The following is a 23129-nucleotide window of genomic DNA, read 5'->3' as shown; positions in this document are numbered from 1 at the left end:
GAGACTTCCACTACAATACCATGAATGGCAAAGACAGCTCCTGCTCGCATATGATTCCTGCAGCTTGCTGCTGAGGAGGAAGGCAGAATCCCTGGGTGTATTGCATTAGGATTTTAACATAATACAAAAATGTGCTCTGGACCATTCATTTGCCTGAGGAAATAAGCATAGGGAAACAGAAAACTACCACAAGTCTTGTAGAGTTTTCACAGAGCTCAAATCATATCACATACCAGTTTCTGCTAAATGTTCACATCAAGGCCTCAGCCACATGTACAATCTATGGTTTTTTGTTCCACCCTCAAAAATACCAGATACCCACACCTGACATATGAACATAATTCTAGTTTTTGAGATCCAAGATATACTGGGGGATGGAAGGGGAAGAAGTCTATGCCAAAGAAGTGTGGGTTTGATGCGACTCCAAAGGGTTTGCACCAAATATTGAGAAGGAAAGCAAGCTAATTTTACAGAGATTTTCAGCTCTGTGGAAGCAAGAGGAAGCCTGTTGTTGAAGAAAGCCCAGAATACAGCTGCAGGAGGATCACTTTTATGGGATGATAAACAGAGGAAAGTTTTTTGCCTCTTGTCCTTGGGGACTTCTGCTTTCAGTATGCATTTCAAGAGCAATACTGTTACTGTTCCAAACTGAATTGCAAGACAGCATTTCTAGTCATGTGGAAGATTTGAAGATGTTTTGAAAGCATTGGCCTCTCTTTTTTAAAAAAAAAAACAAACAACTGCTTTTATGAGGAAGACCACAATTTTGCATTTTGTGCACATGTGTGCATGTGAGTGCATGTGCTGTAATTTAAAGGAAGTCTCACTTTCAGAGAAAAACCACGAGTGGTGTGAATAATATGGTTATGGCTTCCTCCCGTTTGGCAGGGCAACAGGAGTTCAGCAGAAGCCAGCCGCTGTGGTTTGACTCTCTCCCTGATAATGACAGACCTTCCCTCCACCTCAGGAAAACGCAACACTCTAAAAACAAGGAGGAAGAAAAGGAGAGCCATTTCCTTGCCAACACCGGTAGCCGGGAGGCCTGGAATGATGCCATAAGATACCCTGCTATTTATTGCCCATTTCCACACCATAGGAAGCAAGGGAAATGCTTGCCAAAAATAAGAAAAGAAACCCTCCCTGATTCCTGTTTGACTTAACATTTGACAGGACAAAGTCAAGGATAATTCTAGCTCTCTCTGTTTGGAAGTTTCATGCTTTCCTTTCCATTGCTCCTTAGAAGCAAATGGGATTTTAGGGTATCAGTGCTTTCAAATGAGAAGGTGATCAGTTTGTATTTGGATTTTACTCGCATTCCTTTTGTATTTTGCTCACATCTTTCTCTTGCAAAAATATGTAAAGCACTACATCCGTATTAACTATTAACTATGATCTCAATTACTTCTGCATGCAACTCCATGCAGTTGCACAGCTTCTGTGACTATATAGAGTCTCCCAGGTTCCTACAAGAAACCACTTGCACTGTTCATTGTACATGGCTGATGGCCAACTACAACAAATTTGGGTGGAATCTCTGCCACAATAAAAGGTCTATTTAATGAACACAATTTTATCCCCTCTCTCTACAGTTCCACCCTGGATAAGTTAGAGCAGGGGTCCCCAAACTTTTTGACTCTGGAAGCGCACTGGGAAATCTAAGAAACAGTTATGAGCACCACAAAACACCCATTTCACAAAAGAAAAAACTGGTGATGCTCACAAGCCCCCACCAAACAACAGGCAGAATAACTACAATAAAAAAACCCAAATAAAGCACACACAAAATATCAGGCAACCCCAACACTACCACCAAGCACTATCATGAGGTTGATTGTAGTCTCACTAACAGCCATATTCTGATTGCATCCTGACACATTACATTCTGACACTATCACTTAGTAGTAGCTTCATTTGGCTTTTAGGTAAGGTCAAAGATAAAGGACCCCTGGATGGTTAAGTCCAGTCAAAGGCAACTATGCGGTTGTGGCGTACATCTTGCTTTCAGGCAGACGGAGCAGATGTTTGTCCACAGACAGCTTTCCGGGTCATGTGGCCAGCATGACTAAACCGCTTCTGGCACAATGAAACACCGTGATGGAAACCAGAGCACACGGAAAAGCTGTTTACCTTCCTGCTGCGGTGGTACCTATTTATCTACTTGCACTGGCATGCTTTTGAACCGCTAGGTTGGCAGGAGCTGGGACCGAACAACAGGAGCTCACCCCGTCGCTGGGATTTGAATTGTTGACCTTCTGATTGGCAAGCCCAAGAGGCTCAGTGGCATAGTGTGGGTTGCCAGTGCCCGAGGCCACGTAAAAGGAGAAGGGAGGAAAATGGACGAAGTATGCATGAGTACTCAATGCTTAACAGCACCCATGTCACCTAGGAGATCACAGCTGCAGAGATAAGAAAAGAAAAGTTTTTCCATTGTCTGAAGAGGTCACTTCCAGAGCTCAGTGACGGAAATGCACAGCTGTATTGAGGCAGCACTGGGTGCTGAAATTTTGCATCCCTAATAATTTTGTGCCTGGGGCAACCGCTCCTGTGGCCCCCTCCCATGCTACGGCACTGCCAAATGCTGAGAATGTAGATTGAGTGGCTATATTAAGCATACACAGAAGAGGTTATTTCTTCATAAATCCACCTACTCACCACCACTGTCTCATGCACACTGCAGTATTCAACTCCTTTGTGGCACTCCCAGTCAATCCGCTTTGTGTAAGCTGATGATGTGGAACTCATGGGAAAGGAATTGTGACCTGGCTAGATGCTTGGGCACATAACCACTGTACCATACGCCATCAGAAGTATCTTTGTTCTGAACAGGCCCTTAGTTGCAATGGAGCTACGTTCTTTTTATTTAGAAGCTTGAGTGGAACCAATGCAGAGGAGCTATCTAGCTCGCTTACTTGCCTTCCGCAAAGTCTAATTTCCTCTATAAACTAGCTAGATTATTCCCAGTCATGTGTGTTTGTGTGTGTGTGTGTGTGTGTGTGTGTGTGTGTTACGATAAGCAATGACACTAATCAATCAAGCTGATGATTATTCCTTGCCTGACTATGCAGAAGCAAATGCCATTTATTCACCATAATTCAAGAAGGTAAAAGACTGGACTGATATGCTTATTTGAAAGGCATGTATGGGATCTTGGGCTCCTTGGGAGGGAAGGTGGGATATAAATCAAATAAATAAGCATACCTTGAAAGCAGCTTCTCGTCCTTTTTTCTGTCTTTCTCTGGTGCATGGCTGGCACTGTGCAAGAAGATGTACAGCTGCCTAGAAAATACCAAAAGAGATGGAGATTGCTGTGGGGCTGGGGAAAGCCATGGTTATAGGATCATTTATTTATTTTTGTCCTTGAGCTGTAAGAAGTGCTTTATATTCCCATGGAGTGCTGTTAGAAAATTCCCTGGACCCGGGAAAACAGAAAACCATTGTGAACACATGTACCTTCTCTTTGAAATTGCTAGGGTTGCAAGCTGCTCTGGTTCTCCAGATGGATATAGCACTGTGCATTTTTACAGTGTTTGAACTTGCCCCGCTTAGAATTCAATTTCCTCTTCTGATAGGCACGCAGGTAAATATTGCCAATGGCTCTAATGTATATTTGTCCATCTTGAACACCATACAGAAATATTGTTGCTGTGTGCAATTGACACAAAGAACTGTGTATATAATATATAATAATCACCTGGCATCCTCTATCAAACTTTTTAGGAGCCATCAAATTTAATTTCCCCTTCGCACAATAAAACAGCAAGAGGAAACTTTAATAGAATGCATTATGTAACAGGTTCTATAAAAACAGCAGACCCGGCCCAGCAATGGAGCACTTCCTTCCGGAGACCCAATAACTTGTGCTGAAAGGATACTTGCTGGCTACCATGGCAACTGCAAGAGATGACACTAAGGGGAAAACAGCAACAAAGGGATCTCTTTTTTGTCCTCAGGAAAACAAGGTCTGGCTTCAGACTTGTGATACAGTGTGAATGCAGAGAAAGAGAGAGAAAATCAGTTAGCAATTCCACTCAGGTTCCAGTGACATTGCAAAGCTTCAGTGTTTGCTGTGCAGTCTTGCTCTTTAGCTTTGTGCACAGGATGGGGGGGGGGCATTTAGCAAATGTGTTTTTGAAATTGATGTGAATTTCAGTGCCTGTCTGCATGCAAAATCTCCTTCCAATCCCGCTTTCCCACAAAACATTTTTACTTCCTTTGTCACATTTAACTGTAAAAGGCTCCTTTGTCTTTCTGAGTCTGTCATGCTCTGCATTTCATTGCCCAGGAGACAGCTGTTTTCAAGGCCTTTCTAAAGTGGGGGAGGGGGTTGTAAACAACTCCAAGGCCTAGACAGGGGCACACAAACATTACCAGGCTCATCATCCTCATCCGCCACAGAGGGAAACAGCCAGAGCCTTCTCAATACACTTTAGGGAAACCAAAGATTTAAAAGAATCACAGAACTCGAAGCAGAGAAGAGTCAAAGGACAACAGAACTCTCTCATTGATTTTAGAAGCAGAGTTGGCCATATATTGACATTCTCTCTTCCTTTTTTTTTTTTTTTTTTTTTTTTTTGTAGAGTCATTAATACACTTTGGCTCGTTATTGTCCAATAATGGCTGCTTCTTATGATCAAGGATAACAAAATTAGATACACAGCTTTCAAAACAACAACAAGAACAACTAGCTTTCTAAAATTGCAATCTGTCAGGATCAGACAGCTCCCCAAATTTTCTTCTTTTTCTGGGCACAAGAGAAATAGACAAGATGTTTTTGAATCATGGAATAGTAGAGTTGGAAAGGACCACGAGGGTCAACTAGTCCAACGCCTTGCAATGAAGGAATCTTTTGCCCAACGTGGGGCTCAAACAACCCTGAGATTAAGAGGCACATTCTCATTGTCATGAATGGCTCCGTGCCAAAATATTCCACCTGGAAAACAATCCGCTTCCTTTATTATATCATTTGCATTACTACAGGTTATCAGTGCTGACATGGAAATTTTCATATTGGAGAAAATGAAGTATTGGCATTTCTTATGGCTCCATGCTTTACATCAATGGCCTTTGCAAACAAAACATATTGTTTTTATGAAATTTGCTGATGATACAAAGCTGAGATGCTGTATCATCAATATGGACGAAGATCTGGAAGGTTTTTTAACTGGATGGCATTATGGACTAATGGAACTGGAGCGAAATGTAGTACTGATGTCAATTTAAGAACTAGCAATGAGAACTGTTGATATGGAAAGGCTCAACAACTGAACCACAGAAGATGAAAGAGTCCTGGAAGTCTCTGGAATACTTTATAGATATTCAAAAGATGGAATAAGAGGAGAATCACATGTGACTTCCACTTCCCAGATATCCAGTTTTATCTTAGGAAAAAGTGCATTTTACCCATTGAGATACATATGTTCTCTTCTTGCATTGAAATAATGCATATGGCTCTAATGCAACTATGGATGGGGGTGGTGATGATGACTATGTTCTGCCTTCATAGTTGGAGGCAAGGATGCTTCTGAATACCAGTTCCTAGAGGCTTCAGGAGGAGAGAATGGTCTTGTGCTCAGGCTCTGCCTGCAAGTTTCCCACAAGGATCTGTTTAGCTACTGTGTGAACAGGATGCTGGGTTATAGAAGGGCTGCCGGCCTGATCCAGCAGGCTCTTCTTATGTTCTTAGCATTCTAGTAAGAAGAAATGTCCAATCACTAGGGAAGTCATCAGCTTCAACATCCTCCCCCAAAACATTTGGGAGGACAGACAACTTTATTCAGAGAACCTCCACATATCTGTTTTATGAAGGGGCCAAAACAGACACGATGGCAAATGTTCAATTCATAATTGCTTGGGTTTGTTTGGTTTTTAAAAATAAAATAAAAAAGCTGGTTTGGGACCAAGACAGGAAGAACTTAATGTTTCCCCACCACCACAGTCCTAATCCACATCAAAGGGCCCCCACAGCTGCTATTTGCATCCTGAGAAAAGCTCCCATTGGCACACTTGCTTCTTTTCCATTGACATGCTCATTTTAAAGTTTTTTTATGAAGAGGATTCTTGGAAGGATATCTTTTAATGGTTTTATGTGTTTCCCCGTTGATGTATGTTGAGTGAATCTCTGGCTGCATTCAGATAGCACTTGATTCCGTTTCCCCAACATTTCCTTACTTGATGCTTTCTGTGTTTTATGTGCTCTTTTATCGGGCATAAAAGTTACTTCTGGCCATGGCCTGTGGTCCAGTCCTTTTGGAGGAACCTTCAAATTTCTGAACATCTCAGAAATTGGCACCATCGTCAGAGCTGTGATTCAACCCAGTTCTGCCCCATGCCTTTTAACTGGTTTAAAGGGAATAATCCATCTATTTTTCTGAAACCTCTTGTAACGCTCTTGCTGCCTGATTGGTGGCTGATCAAGGACTATCACCCCTGGCAGTTTAGAAAGCTCTTCACAAAGCCCTTCTGAAAAACTCAGTCAGTACCTCAAAGTTCTTTGGGGAGATGCAGAGCTGGAAGACGTTCACGCTGTTTGGTGGACTTTTATCATTTATTTGAATAAACAGCTTGAAAGGAACTTTATCTTTCCTAGATATGATTTTTTTTCTGGAAATATTTGTGACCCTGAACCCCTTCTTTCTGTTTCAAAGTCTTGGTATAATGACCCACCCTTCAATCTTTCTTTAAGGGACCCTTTATTCTGTTGTAACGGCCTTATGTTGTAACTTTTACCTGTACCAGTGAATTAATTCATGGTTGGTTGGTTTTGTTGTTGTTATACTATAAACATTAATAATATATCATTTTAAGACCACAGCTGCTCAGCTGGGGAAATAGTATTTTCCAAGGAATTGTTAATTTCATTTCATTCTTCTAAAACATTTCTCTTTCTAAGTCAGGAAATTGCAAAACCAAACATTCCCTCCATTCTGGAAGATGCCTCCTGATGCGTCCTTCCCCTTCACCCACAATCAAAAGAGCTGCAACTCTGGAACAGTATTGTAAAATTGCACTTTAATTAAAAGGAAAGGTAAAATCTCTTAAAAGTTCATAGTTTATTTTGGGATTAGATGCTCACTATCAAGTTGTGGCACATACTAAACTCTGCTAACACAGAGCTGGGGAAAGTATATAAAACAAAGGATTTGAGAACTCTCTCTTCCTTTGAAAGAAAAAACCTTCCAAGCTTCAAAACTCTTCCTGAGGCCTCTGCATTTGACATGTAGCAATAGATCGCTGCTCTGAATCCTGTATGTCTGAGCCAATGTCATAAATACAGTATATGCTTCCTCCTTGCAAGTGAAAGAATGAAATCTAATCCATTGCAAATGACTTCACAGGGATATGAGGAGAAGTGTCATTTCAAACAAAAAGTCAGGCCTGTTGCATATTACATTGGTTCTGAGCACACTGCAGTTTGTCTTTTACCTGCTCATAGCTTTTTCATGGACAGCATTGGTGCAGGGCCAAATGCTTTAGCCAGTTGTCTGGTATCTATCCAGAATAGCTTCACTGAAAGCTAATCAATTCACAGTGGTTTAAGAGGCAGCACAATCTTGCCCATAGACTGCTGATCATTTCAACTCCCAGAACAAATTTGTAAAGGATAGGAAACACATTAGCAGTGCAAAGTAAATAACTAGGGTACAATTCCAGCACAAATAATTACGTTGCCTTCTTACAGCATGTGCACAGCTTGAAGTGAATGCAGTATTTTCTTTATATGTCCATTAAGAGCAAAAAGTTGCTGTGATTGCATTTCAGTTGGCGATGAAGTCATTCCTGTGCAAGGTCTACCTGTTGTGAGGGCAGCTTGGGAAGCCAAGAGTTCCTATGCTGAGGAGAGGAAATCCTTTGGCCATTCAAAGAAGAGGCTTACCAACATCTCTTGAGTAACATCTACTTTTGCTGCAATTTAGGGTCCTCGCTTTCGCATGAGGGAAACAATTTGCAAGTACAGTATATTACACTCTCTTTCATTCTTATAGTGGCATTATGAAATTAGCCATTACTCATATCAAAGTTGGGATGCGGGTGGCACTGTGGGTTAAACCACAGAGCCTAGGGCTTGCCAATCAGAAGGTCGGCGGTTCGAATCCCTGCAACGGGGTGAGCTCCCATTGCTCGGTCCCTGCTCCTGCCAACCTAGCAGTTCGAAAGCACGTACAAGTGCAAGTAGATAAATAGGTACCACTCTGGTGGGAAGGTAAACGGTGTTTCCGTGCACTGCTCTGGTTTGCCAGAAGCGGCTTAGTCATTCTGGTCACATGACCCGGAAGCTGTACGCCGGCTCCCTCGGCTTTGTTACATGCTGAGTTACAGTATGTCATGAGAACTAGGGTTTGTGCCAAAGGATGAATGAAAAAGTAGGTTTTCCGGGGATTTTTCTGGTTTGAATCCACTGGAACACACCAGCTGCCTATGATTTATTACTATATGGAAACTCACTTAACAACTTGCTAAAATACAAAAACAGAATAAAACTATTAAGGATAGCTGGGCAGGGTTGACCTAACATCCTCCTCCATCACAGCCCACTGCAATATATTTTACATATATCCAGCATGACTTTTGGTCAGGCCCAGTAGCTCTCCTTTTAAAAACTGACCACTACTCCTTCATAGTCTCACTTTGTATTTTTATCAACCCCATAGACAGAACACAATTTCTGTTAACCACACAACATCTTAGGGCCCCATGGGAACATACTGTTCCAAAGTATACTTAACTGAAATCAATGGACGTAAACCAGCATAGAAGTCACTTGATATTGAAATCAGCCTCCGCTCATTCAGTATTTTAAAATAAAAAGATGTGAGATGAGCTGCATTTTGATGAGTCAGCCATATAATTAAGAGATTTTGAGGCGGACTTAATAGATCCTGCTACTAATTGCAATAACTCAGCTCAATACCATTGGGTAGTTGAGTTTTACAAAATACTGCTAGTCCAGCAAACTGTTTTGCTGACTGCGCTGCAGGCTTCATTAACTGAACTGCAAAGCCTTTGATAAGAAACATGTACTCTGCTAATCACGCAGTACAGCCTTGTTCCCTGACCTCTAAAAGGAAATTGTTGCTTTTGTGAATATGTGGCACACGCACACACACACACAATTCACACTGTCAAGATACTGTACAAAATAAGCCTTCATAAATTTAAAAGTCAATGCATAAGACCTACGGTGCAATCATTTAGTTCCCTTCATTACTTGCCATGCAAACTTCTATTTTCTAGATGCAAAAACTGAAGGGAACTAAAATCAGTGCAAAAGAAGAAGAATGCACAGCAATTTTAAGCAAGTTTACTCAGACATAAATTCCACTGAGCTCAGATGGTTACAGCTATAATCCTATACCCACCCACTTATCCTTACTTCAGAGAAGTTATGTATAAGATTGCACTGTAATTTTTTTCAGACTTTGGTTGCAAGGTACTGTGTATACTACCATACAGGCAACCTCATTTGGCCCCCAATCCTGAAGTTCGCCTACTCCTGACACAGGACATGGGGCTGGGAAGAAAGAAATGGAAGCCTAAACCCATAGATCCTCAGTCAGTGGTTCTTTAGTAAAGGTAAGGATACCCCTGACCATTAGGTCCAGTCACGGATGACTCTGGGGTTGTGCGCTCATCTCACTCTATAGGCTGAGGGAGCGAGTGTTTGTCCGCAGGCAGCTTCTGGGTCATGTGGCCAGCATGACTAAGTCACTTCTGGCGAACCAGAGCAGCACACGGAAACGCCGTTTACCTTCCCGCCGGAGCGGTACCTATTTATCTGCTTGCTCGAACTGCTAGGTGGGCAGGAGCTGGGATCGAAAAACGGGAGCTCACCCTGTTGTGGGGATTCGAACCGCCGACCTTCCGATCGGCAAGCCCTAGGCTATGTGGTTTAGAAAACAGCACTACCCGCATCCCAGTTCTTTAGTAGCACCCAGTTATTTTTATCTATTTATTTCATTTGTATCCCAACCTTTATCACTAAAAAAATGATCCCAGAGTGGTTACATACATAAAATATAACAAAGTGATAGCAAACAAACTTATTTATATCCTGCCTTTCCTCCACAGAACTTAAGGTGGCATACATGGTTTTCCCTCTCATTTTCTCCCTGTTTTATTCTCTCAGCAACCCTGTGAGGTAAATTAGGCAAAGAGACAGTGACTGGCCCATAGTCACTCAATGAGCTTCATAGCTGAGTGGGAATTTGTACCCTGGTCTCCTAGGTACTAGTCCAGCACACTAACCACTACACCATACGGTCTCTCAAACAAGTAGAATATTAGGCAGTCTAAAATTCATAAATATCACAGCCTCACTATCTGCATACAAATATGAGTGGTCTATCTGATTTTATCACAATTGTAAGTTTCTCAGGAAATAATATGCATATGCATCTGACAGCCCCTCCAAACTACCAGCAATAAAAACGTTGCCAATTTACTCTAATTAAAGCTATGCTGTGTCATATGTGCTTAAATGGTCGATCTGTCTTGAGGTAATTATACCTCTGTGTAGCCTTCTGTCAGAATTAAACTCAGATGGAAGACTCAGGGAACAGTCCACATTTGTTAACAATTAGACACAATCACATCTTTCCCCCCCATATTCAGATAGAGCAAAAGATGTTTGGGTAGAGATGCTGATGAATTTGTAGAAGAGGAAACCAGATGGCACAACCACAACCACTCATCAATATGACTTTTTTTCTATTTAGTGGTGCAGCGGCGTAATTTTAGACTCTAGACTTAATGGGCCTAGGACGGCCCCCATTTAGACAGCCATGTGTATTGCTTCAGTTGCGAAGCCCACAACATTTCTCTTCTCCATCCCCCACTGACAATCCATGTTTTACAACTGCTTCTACATTCCTGAGACGTCAAGCTTACAGGTCAAGCTTCTTCGTCTTTTTTACTTTTTACTACAACTCCAAGACTTACCGACTGGAAACAGGTACAAAAGCCATACACTTAAATAAAAGAATCCTGTGTTTTCCAGAAACTAGTTTTCTGAACCCAGGAATTTGTCCTGACTATTTTCAGGACTGAGAGGTTTATTGGGTTTTCTGCTTCAGGAACTCAAGCGGTAACAAACTTGATGGACCAATTCCATTCAAAAGACCCACCTGATTAAATTAATTACCTGAGTAGTCAGAACTGTCAAGGGTCCCTGAAGCCTTAGCCAGCATGGCCAATGGTCAAGGCTGATGGGAGTTGTTCCCAACTTAATAAGCTCCAGATCCATGTTCCTTAACAGGTGACCTTTTCAGTTTCTATGGCCAGCCCATTTTGCCCATTCTAATGTCATAGCCTTGTGTGAGCCTTACTAAATCTGGCAGGTGGCTGTTCGTGCTTTAGTCACAGCAGCCGTAAATAATTATTCCTTCCAGCACTGAATGCACACACATAGCATAGAAAGGCAAGATTATAGCTGACACTGGCTTATGTTAAAATTGATGGCTTCTGTCGTAAAGGAGCTGCCCAACCATTTCATTCTTTTTGTACTAATTTAGGAGGTCATTGCTGAGAAGATATTACCTGCAACTTTGTCATTGGAAGGCATAGAAGGCAATGCATATCATCTGGTTTAAAGACTCTTGCAGATGACCCTTGAGGCTCTGCAAGTCTGTTTATTCAGAGCCAGATCTCATCCTTGCCCTGATCCATTTTGGAGTTATCATATAAACTGAACAACATTTCACTTTCCCACACCGCTGATACTCCACAATTCTATTGCATTATATGGCTGTTGGATTGGCCTTTTGGAACATTATAGTCCAGCAAAGTACTTAAATTCAGAGTTTGGTACACAGAGCTTGCTAGAGCTGTTGTTGGCATCCGTATGTCTCAAGAGATGATGGAGTGCACCTGTGGGGTTGAAGTCAAACCGCTATGTTAGCAGCACCAAAGTGACCTTCCCAAGGTGCAAGCCTGGGCAGTGTGTATGGAGGCCCTGGGATGCCTGGAATGCAAATCCCTCTCAGCGCCTTGCTGATGTGGTCCAAAGGAAAGCAGAGCAATACATTTGGCACCAGCTTGGCTCCAGGAGTTGCCAAAAGGAGGCTTTCAAGGCACCACCCAACTATCTTAGGGTAAATCTAGCATGTAGGAGATGATCGTGGTGGTTTTATTTTCTTTTTGACAAAGTGAACTCATTGTTTGAAGGCAGCTCTTTAAGGCAAATCTGCATTCATGGCAACCAACTGATGTATTGCTTTAGTTTGATTCATTCATTTCATTAAATTATCCTGAGTTACCTGCAATAACTACGAGCAGGAGAGAGAAGTATATTTCAGCAGAAAAAATCTACAAGTCTGGTAAATGTTATCAGGCCTTTTGTTTTGTCTCTCAAAGCATTCTCAACTTTGCTTTTCACGCCACATGAATGTTTTCAGTCTGCTCAACAACTATATTACTGGTCGTTCCAGTCAGTTGTTTTCCTACAAAACTGTGCTTCAGTCTTGGTTAATGTTTGCCCAGAAATATGTAATTGCGGACTTCCTCCTCATAAACCGTTCCAGAGTGCAGGCTGCCATCCTCCCATGCTATTATTATCTTTGTGCCTCCCGGCTAATGTAGGGTGTGCTTTCGCACCTAGATGAAAGATAACCCTTTCATTCCCACATCCCCGAGCCTGTAGGATTACTTCCTACCTACTGCAGCTGCATCTAAACCTGCTGAATTGCAAAGATTAGAAGTGCATTTATCATACCCTAGAATGAACATGATTCAGTGCTAGCATTACCCACATAAACAGGTGGCTAAATAGCTCAGTTGTGTGGTTCTGTTCTCCCTCTTTGAATTATTTATGACTGGACTTGAGCCCTTCTGCAAGAAGTTGTTGCAACATTTGGCATCGTTCTGGAGGCCAGACTTACCACCACCATTTCCACCTTCCAGTACTGGTGCTAATATTGCCATTGGTGCTGCTTTGCCTCTTCTATTGACCCAGTGTTTACATTAGCAGCCATGCCGCACAAGGCATTTGCATTACGCTGTAGCAGTCTTCACTAACCTGGTACTCTCCAGTTCTTATGGACTTGAATTCTCATCAGTTCAAGCCAGCATGCCAAAGGGCACCAGGTTGGCAAAAGAAGCTATAGAGCAGTGTTTTCCAAAGACTCTCCTCCCTGAAAGAGAAGGGAGTGGTTGTGGGCGGGAGCCCGAACACCGCTCCTAGCAGGGGGCGTTGCCCCCTGCCTCCAGCTCACCTGGCTGGCACTCACGCCCCCCCCCCCCCGTGGCCGCCCAACCAGGTGCCATGGGGGGGGCGTGTCCAGCAGCCTTTATGCTGCAGTGCCAGCCTCTCCCCGGCCTCATTTCTATTTGTCGTCCTGAGCGAGTCACACACAAGGCATTTGCATTACGCTGTAGCAGTCTTCACTAACCTGGTACTCTCCAGTTCTTATGGACTTGAATTCTCATCAGTTCAATCCAGCATGCCAAAGGGCACCAGGTTGGCAAAAGAAGCTATAGAGCAGTGTTTTCCAACCTTGGGTTCCCAGAGGTTGTTGGGCTATAACTCTGATCACCCTTAACCATGGAGAGACTTCAAAGTTGAAGAACGCTACTATAGAAGACCAAGGTCCTTTCCTGCCTTTTATCTCACAGAGATTATGAGTGTTATGAATCCATATTACAGCAAAAACTTGAAATTGTTTCTGACAGGAAGATTTTCTTGTGGAACAGGGCAAAGTCAATGCTGCTGTAACACAAGCTGATAAATAGGTTCAATTGGCTTTGGGAAGGAACCCAAATATTTTATCTGTAGTAAGGGATCTACTAAGTTTTTAAGTGCATCAAGAACAAGAATTACATAAAAGGTCCAACAAAAGAGTTTAGTAATTATAATATGAAAAGATTGCAGTGACGCCTTCCACCTTTAAACATACCTCCAATGTTTTGACCAGCAAGCTGTTTCATCCCTTTAAAAAATGTCAGTTTAAAGACGTTGAAATGGGTGTAGAAAAATCATATTAAAGGATTAAGCATCAAATGCTGGTGTGTTGATGTGCAGAAGAAATTCTTCACAGAGGAAATCATTGACTTTGCATTCCTAAGAGGATATTTTCCCATATAATAAAGTGTTCAGTTGTCAACAGCAGTTCTAAGTTTCATACGACTCTTGACCAAAGTCACAATTCAAAGAGAATGTCTCCTGAGCAAGGATTTGTGCAAGGGACGCTCCCTACCCCTTCGCAATGAAGTGGGAAGACTTTGCAGGAAACACTTTCTCATTGGCTATGCTCTCACACAGATCATGAGGCAAAAGTAAGCTCACTTAATAATACACTAGACGAACATAGATACCCGTTCTTGTAACACATGGGCTGTGTCCATATAATTATACAGGAAATTGTTTTTGAATAGCAAATGAGATCATGTCATCAATGGTGATGCAGGTAGTCATCAGTCTACTGCCTTTCTTTAATGTGCATAGTTATTAGAATTTGAAAAACATTGACTTTGAAGTTTTTTCCACACCTTAGAACAAGATGGCTTATCTGCTCAGTAGCAAAAAATTTCACATCAAGCGCTGTCAATAAGGCACTAAGGTCTGACTGAGGTGATACAATACACCCGTGTTGGGGCATACAATTTATAATACAGTGGAACCTCAGTTCCCGAACGCCTCTGTTGTCGTATGTTTTGGCTTCTGAACACACAAAAATGGGAAGTAACTTTGATTTTCAGAAACAGAACGTGCTACGGGGCTTCTGTTTTGAGTTTCCCTATTAAGGCTTCCGCTTTCAGTTTTCAGACCTTTCAGAAGTCAAACAGTCTTCGGGAATGGATTACGTTCGAAAACCAAGGTTCCACTGTATAAGCGTTTCATAATATTTTTAAAACATATGAGCGAACTATGCTGAACAGGCAAACCTGAGCAGTGAAGGCTCCCAAAGTTCAGAAAACGGAAACATGACCCTTATTGGCAGGTTTAAATGCCAAGATCCCATCTCATAATCAATGCCTGGGTGGCAGTTGGTTGAAAAGGAGGCAGTTGGCGAGATGGGCCAAGAAGTTGCAACAACAGCAAAACAACAGTTCTGTGAGAATCCTTGTAAATAACCGTAAATAAATTTCCATTGTTAATGTTTTAGTAGCCTCCCTTTGCTATGTGGATAGGTAGAGGAATCCAGGAGCAATCTTCTTGTTGTGCGAGACAATTCCTATTTAAGCTGGAGGCAGCACTCTCAAGCCATATGAGGTAATTTTCCTTTCCTAACTAGTCCAGTCTTGCTCAGGTTCTACCAACCTGTGTTTATGGGCTTTTCTGAAGCAAAACCATCAAAGACTCCGTCATGTGGGTCCTCGGGCTGGACTGGCACCATGAGAGAGGTGAGATAAGTGCTAACAATCTACCCCTTAATTCAAACCACAGCTTTCTTCTCTTATTAATTCCACTTCATGTCCTCCCCAACCTTCCCTCACTGGACTGGTTACTTGCTAGAGGGACCATATCTTATTGGCTGAGCATATGCTCTGTGTGCAGAAGGTCCCTGATTCATTCCTTGACATCTCCAGTTAAAGGGATCCGGTGTGAAAGATTTCTGACTGGAAAAGCACTGCCAGTCAGAGTCAATACTGGGTTAAGTGAACAAAGTGTCTGACCTGATAAAAGACAACTTCCTTTGTCCCAGTATGATCCACTCGTAAATCCACAGCAGAGCATTACACATTACAGTTTTGGCCTCAGTGTTCCACCTGCAAAATGGGAACAGCAGTGGCATTGTGAGGGGAAATGAGATACAGGTTCTAAAACCCTTGGAAGTTTTTGGGGTTTTTTAAAGCACTTTAGGAGAGGTGGAGAACCCATAACCCTATATGCGGTACATGGTTAGCTCTGGGTTTTTCTGCTCCCCTGCTACCAGCACACATCAGCTGTTTAGCAGCGAGAAGCTAAGAGGGGGAAAGGTTTTGATATTGTGAAAAGGGTGCAGCTGTAGCTCCTTTCTCTGCAAGAATATCAAAGCAGAGGAGAAAACACTTAAGCAGAGATGTATTAGATTTGTATTTCTTCAAAAAGTGTTGATGTTTTCCCATTGCATGCATGCAGCACTTTGGCGTTGCAATTGCATTTTGAAGTTTGAAGCTCTGAAGAACTGCAAGGTGGGGCTTGAGCACAGCTCTGCATTCATGGTATTTGTGTTCTTCTACAGGGATTACCAAATTCTTTTGCACAGTCAGGACTTCACAGTCTATGAAGAAAATGTGTTAAACTTGAGTGGGGTCACGAACGATTGAATATATGCCTTTGTTTCCATGAGAAACAGCTTTCTTTGCATGTAGATGTGATTGTGTTTGTGTGTCTGGTGTGTCCCACCCACTTTTGGATCTGATCCCACCCACTACAGGAATTTGTCCTCAATACTTTTGCACTTGAGTAATGCATCCCTTGTCCTGAAAAGTTCCTCAACCCTGCACTATAGGAATGATTACTACTGTTGCCACTTATTATCAACAAACTTATTATCAATCAATGCCAACATCTGCCTAAAAGTACTCTACACAATTGCAAGTGCTTTCATCACTCTGTAGCATTTCTGTTTAATTATCATGAAAATCCAGGCAAAATTAAGAAACTCCAATTAAGTTTTAAAAGCTGAATTCTCACACTGAGGTCAGCAGATTTCCTTTGACTAGAAGATTATGACATTTCCCCCCCTTTTGTTTATGTCCTGTTAGATCTCATGGAACAAAACAAGCTCAGCCTTCTTGATTGGAGTGGAGTTGGTTCATTACAGCATGGCATAATAACAACAACAACAACAACAACAACAACAACAACAGCCCGCCCATCTGGCTGGGTTTTCCCAGACACTCTGGGCGGCTCCCAGCAGAGGACTAAAAACAGAATAAAACTTCAAACATTAAAAACTTCCCTAAACAGGGCTGCCTTCATATGTCTTCTAAAAGTCAGATAGTGGTTTTGATACCACAGGAGGTTGTGGTTTAGACAGCTTGTACAGTCAGCCTCTGCAGGATGATTCACTCACTAGATGAAATACAGTGGTACCTCAGGTTACATACGCTTCAGGTTACAGACTCCACTAACCCAGAAATAGTGCTTCAGGTTAAGAACTTTGCTTCAGGATGAGAACAGAAATTGTGCTCTGGCGGCGCGGCAGCAGCAGGAGGCCCCATTAACTAAAGTGGTGCTTCAGGTTAAGAACAGTTTCAGGTTAAGAACGGACCTCCGAAACGAATTAAGTACTTAACCTGAGGTACCACTGTATTCAACAGGTTGTGGGCTTCTTTCTCAAATTCTTCAGACCCTATTGGCCAGTTCCTAAATTGGTGGTCTCACAACAGATGCAGTGTTTTAATGTCCAGTCTGAGCAATAAACCTCTTCTTTCAACACCAGCATGAAAAATATTGGCAAATGCATTTCAAAAAGAGAGTCTGATGCTTCTTGATTAAGTTACGTAGCTGAATGTGAGGTAGCATGGCTGTGTCTTTGACACTTTTTGTTCCCAACTTGGTCTCCATCAATGTGATTTTGGTGCACATGAAATTGGCATGGTACATACACAACAATGATGGCACAATGAACTATTAATATGCCAAAGGTGGGGGAGACAGATGGTGGTGGCTGGTAGCAGTAGGGGTAGTTGAGAGGTGAAGACAACACCACAAGGATGAAAGTGGGGTGCAGACAGTGCCAGCATGATATCCAGAGGAAATTGGGGCGCAGGAGATGCAGGTGCATTTACATGGAAGTTTATTCTGTTTCCCCAATATTTCCCAAGCTATTAATTTCTGTATTATATTTGAGCATTCTAACAACGTAACAATCACTTCTGGAAAGTCAGCAGAACATAGTGGAAGTTTAGCAGTCATTTCTGTGTTAATTGGTTCCCAAAATAATACGTTTGCAATGTCATTAACCCAGAAAATCGCAAGAGTAAAATGACAAAATTCGGGGCCGTATACCAGCAAGCTGTTCCTTCCTGCAGTTCTTATGACTGATTCATGGGTGAACAGAACCACACATGCGCAGAAAGAGTGAGGGAGTAGTGACATTGTCCAATGACATTCATTGTTGGGCCATACCACACTCACTGGTATAAATGAAATTTAGCGTGGCATGCCAGTATATTGCTCAAAAAGCAACAGTTCCATGACATAATGAAGTCTGCAGTGTGAAAGGAACAGAACTGCTAGCATTATAATCTGGAAAGCTAATGCAATACCCCACACCTGAATGCAGCAACAGACGCACCCAAACACAGCCCCTTAAAATCCCCCACTTTTATTTTGGTATCTATCACAATGCTCATCCTAGTTCACAGCCAAGCCCTACAATAATTTGCATAAAGAACCCAAACCCAAACCTCATTAATGAGGTAATAGTACCATAAGAAAAAACATGTTCAGGATAAATTATTGTTATGAGTTTGGCAGGGAGGACATAGGCTGTATGTGAGATCCTTCTAACCCCTGGATCTGGAAAGTGTTAAAATATAAGCCAGAGTAGTTTCCTATGTAGAGGTGATAGCCTGGGTGATGGGCCATTACGGGAAACAAAGGTAAGGGGCTCTGTGTGAGAAGAAAAGCCGCATGCTGGAGACAGAGTCAGAGAAACAGTTGAGAACAATGTTTGATTGCTGTTCGAATCCAAGGCTGCAGCTATGGGAGAAATAAGACCTAGGGCAGAAGTCTTGTTAGAATAAAAGTATAAACTCATACCAAAAAGCAGCCACCTCCACCTAAGGATCATGTTGTATATTGTGTAAATAAATCATATATCATAAAGACACCACCCTGAGTAAGAGCCTAGAACCCCTGGAACCTCTCACTCCTCAGAGATTGGGGTGACACGCAACATTATAAATACAGCATTGCTAGTGAAGTATTGCAGCATCTATAGAACGTTATACACCTAATGTCCCAACCAGTAAATCAATAAAATTGTTTGCTGGTTGCATAAGAACAGTCACACATTGTTTGCACAGGGAAATAATCAACATGAATTGCATCCAAGTATGAGACTTACAAAGGCACAAGACAGGATGTGAAGGGAGAGCCTGGGGCAGGGCAGAAGGGAAAAAAGAAAACATCAATGGCTCTGAGGTAACACCAGTTTTCCAACTCGCAAAGTCCCTCAGCAGCCTTCATTCACATCTTGAGAAATGACAGAAATCAGGAAACATGACTTTGGGTCGAATGCTTTTGTCCTGGTCTATCAAAAACAAAAACAAAAAACCAGAATAATACCAGAAAATTACTGGAAACTGCACATTGAACTTTGCCACTGGCAAGGATCCCAGTCAAACAGAAATGTTAAAGTTCTTTTCCTACATGGGGCCTCCTGTATTGGGGTGTCCCTACAGACCTATAGGTGGTTGCAACAGGTTGGAGTAGGGGCCTTTTGCCAGAAAAACAAGCCCTGACCAGTATTATTTCCTATTGCCTATCTTGTTTATTAAAGACCTATTTTAATTTATTTTTTGTCATGGCATGCCTGGCTTTGTTGAAATATGCTGAAGTCCCGTGGAAGGTGGGGGTGGGACCCTCCATAATTACCATGTTTACCCTTGTTTACTTCCAAGAATTTTGTTAAGTATTTAACTACTTTGAAAGAGGAGTACGTCTCCCTGGCATACACATGCCTAAATAAATAAATAAAGATTAACTCTCCATCTGCAGAACAGCATAAAGCGTGTAAACAAGAATTAGAAGTGGCCAGTTCCATTGCTAAGTGAAAGGTCTGGTTTCAAAGAATAGCTTGTGAATTCTGACACTGTTTCTACCATAGACAAGAGAAAAAGTTTGTCACCCAAACTTTAAAATGTGTTTTCTTAAAAAATAGCAATCAGAAACAAAGCATGCAGGAGAAGTAACGTAATATTATTAGTCTGTTCTAGAGTGTTCAATGACTGAGTGCAGAATGGCAGTGGAGATTTTGCACTTCCAGGTGAGAAATGATCAAAAGGCTGGCCCCTTTACAAGTCTGTTGTGTTTCTGTCTAAGAAAACACAATTTGCACACAAGCAAATAAACCGTTTCATTATAAAACTAAAGGATCGATGTGAACCAGATAAACTCCAAGTTAGACTGCTGAGGAAACAAACTTGCAGCTAAGTCTCAACACAGGTTAACCTCCTAGACCAAATCAGTAAATCACTCTGGATCCACATCTTCCATGGTGGGAGTGGGAGAGGAAAGATTTACTTGATACAATTTTAAGGACAAGTAGCTCATGCCATACAGTCTGCCACCTTTCACTGTTAGGACAATTAGGAAAATACAGTACAGTACTCAAAACTATAATCTGAAAACAAGCAAAGCAATACACTATTACCAGTTTTTATTACTCTTTTAAAATGCAAGCAATTCAGGGAAAATATACACTGCATGATCTTCCGATATACTTTTTGGCAACGTTAGTTCTGCAGCAATGCTACTCTATGTCTATTTAAAAGCAGATCCCATTGAGTTCAGTGGGGTTTCCTTCCAGTAAAGTGGAAAGGATTGCAGTCTAAGAGAGAGCTGAATTTCCCAAGTAGGAAAGCGGGGGACCTGGAGAGAGAAAATAAAACAAAGACCTAAAAGAACATAGGACTATATGTGTGAATGTTTTCACACTATTTATCTACCCTCAAAGCATGGCTGTAACCTTATCCATTTTGCTCCTGCTACATTCCAGCATCTACCATGATCAATACCACATTTTATTGGAATATAAGTTTTTTCCCCACTCACAATTTCCACATTTGTAAGCAATATCATTTGTCAAGCTTATGGCTGCTTCAAAGACAGTTTCAGCAAAAGTTCTAAAGATGGATCGCATTTGTAGTATACTAGCATTGCAAGAGGCAGGTAAAAGCAACATAATTACTAACAGCAATTATTTTAAAGATTTTTCTACAAAAACTGTGCTTGAACAATCTTTGTGTTTTTGTAGGGAAGCAATAAATACAATTTTGGCAAACATCAGGAAGAGTTTTGGGTTGCCAATATACTTTTAAATGCATTCTGGGGATCTATCCTTCCTTCCATTTGTGATGGACTATTTTCAGTTTGTTAGATGGAGAGATAGTTCAAAGGCATCGACCCTGTGCCTGTTTTTGAAATATCTTTCTGCTTTTGAAATATTGGGGATCACTTATCCAACGACAAGTGAGATTTAAAGCAATGTATTCCATTCTAAATTGAGACAGTCCTATCACAAGGCTATTCTCTCTCTTTCTCCCCTCCCACCCCCCTCACAACCCAATAACAGGAAATCAGTGCTGTTACCCTATGGGAGGAAATTCAGCTGAGACCTAACAGAAGCAACATTCAGGGTTGGCTTTTATCCACTTTGCACGCTACTGGCAAGCCTAAGATTAGATAATGAAAGTGCCAAAAGATTAGCTTCATAAGGAAAGGAGAAGCATTTGCAGTTCTTCTTCCTAATGGGCATGCACTCTACAACTTCACATGTGGTGCCTGGCACAATTGCCCATGCAGGGGGGCAGCTGGGTACACATGCCCTGGGCCTCAGAGGCCTAAGCTGGCCTGGAGGTTTTAACAGGAAGTGGCTGCTTTTTGGAATGAGGTTCATACCTGTATTGTAACAAGACTTCTGCCCGGGGCCTCAGACAAGCTCTGCATGAGCTTGATTGCTGTTCCTCTCTCTGAGCAGTTGGATTACGGCTAGCACCTTTTACAAATTCGTGTAATAAAACTTAAAGGGGAATGGGAAATGGTTTAGCTTCCAAAGGTCGGAGAGTAAAAATGCAAACCACTATTAGTAGCAGTATTCTTGTTATTATTTTTATGCGTGTAATGGGTGTTCGCTAAACATAAGAAATCAAACTGGACTGGACTAGACTGGTATCATTGGTAAGCAGTTTTCACAGACAGGGACCCACCTTCAAGCAGGCAGCCTTACAGAAGGGCCATAGCTCAGTGGTAGAATATTTACTTTGCATGCAGAAGGTTCCAGGTACAATCTCCAGAATCTCCAGGTAGGACTGGGAAAAATTCCGTCCTGAAACCCTGGACAGCTGCTGCCTGTCAGTGTAGACAGTGTTGAGCTAGATGGCCATAGGTCTGACTTTATATAAGGCAGCTTCCTATACTCTTAGGCAAGGGTGGCGCTGTGGGTTAAACCACAGAGCCTAGGACTTTCTGATCAGAAGGTTGGTGGTTCGAATCCCCGCCACGGGGTGAGCTCCCGTTGCTCGGTCCCTGCTCCTGCCAGCCTAGTAGTTCGAAAGCATGTCCAGCGGGAAGGTAAACGGCGTTTCCGTGCGCTGCTCTGGTTCACCAGAAGCGGCTTAGTCATGCTGGCCACATGACTCGGAAGCTGTCTGTGGACAAAAGCCGGTTCCCATGGCCAATAAAGCGAGATGAGCGCCGCAACCCCAGCGTCGGTCACGACTGGACCTAATGGTCAGGGGTCCCTTTACCTTTACCTATACTCATAGTCACAGTAAGCAATATCCTCACTGTTCTTCCACCATATTTTATGTGCAATTGCTTCTAATGCATTTATTCATCGAGAACTGCAAAATTGATATGAAATACAGCGGTACCTTGGGTTAAGTACTTAATTCGTTCCGGAGGTCCGTACTTAACCTGAAACTGTTCTTGACCTGAAGCACCACTTTAGCTGATGGGGCCTCCTGCTGCTGCCGCGCTGCCGGAGCACGATTTCTGTTCTCATCCTGAAGCAAAGTTCTTAACCCGAGGTAATATTTCTGGGTTAGCGGAGTCTGTAACCTGAAGCGTATGTAACCCAAGGTACCACTGTATACTATCTCCTCCATTATGCGCATATAAGGGGATTTTTTGAAAGACCTTTCCCTTTACGGCATTGGTTATTCTGCCTTCTGCCAATATAATTTAGAAGATTTGGCAGATTGAGATTCTGTAGCCCATCTTAACTTTCCATTCCCGATTATCAAAGTGACCCCAAACACATGCAAAATGAGCATTTGGTCAGCATACCTTTTATTTTTTGCCAAAAAGCAATGGAAAATATAAGCATCTCTCTCACTTATCTTCCTAATTTCCTGAGTATGATATATATTTCCCCACATTGAGTCACATGACCGGGCAACCAGGGAATCTCAGTTTCAGGGGCCTGCTCTAGCCTGTCAAAAGAATCAAATTACAAGGAATGTTGATGTACTTCTACACT

The 23129-nt window shown here is 42.1% G+C and overlaps 1 long non-coding RNA gene across 1 annotated transcript in view; it reads right to left on the bottom strand.

Moving 5' to 3' along the window:
* The window catches only part of LOC310686565, a 148376-nt gene that overhangs the window by 95608 nt on the left and 29639 nt on the right, over positions 1–23129 (bottom strand). The window contains exon 2 of the long non-coding RNA XR_014515991.1: positions 3199–3276. This is a non-coding gene — a long non-coding RNA (uncharacterized lncRNA). The remainder of the gene's footprint in view (positions 1–3198; positions 3277–23129) is intronic.

The sequence above is a fragment of the Podarcis liolepis genome (genome assembly GCF_965112155.1).
Source record: "Podarcis liolepis genome assembly, chromosome: 9".
In the NCBI taxonomy this organism is placed as follows: domain Eukaryota; kingdom Metazoa; phylum Chordata; class Lepidosauria; order Squamata; family Lacertidae; genus Podarcis; species Podarcis liolepis.
The sequence above is the reverse complement of the archived record's forward strand: the minus strand, read 5'-3'. Positions and strand labels throughout refer to the sequence as shown.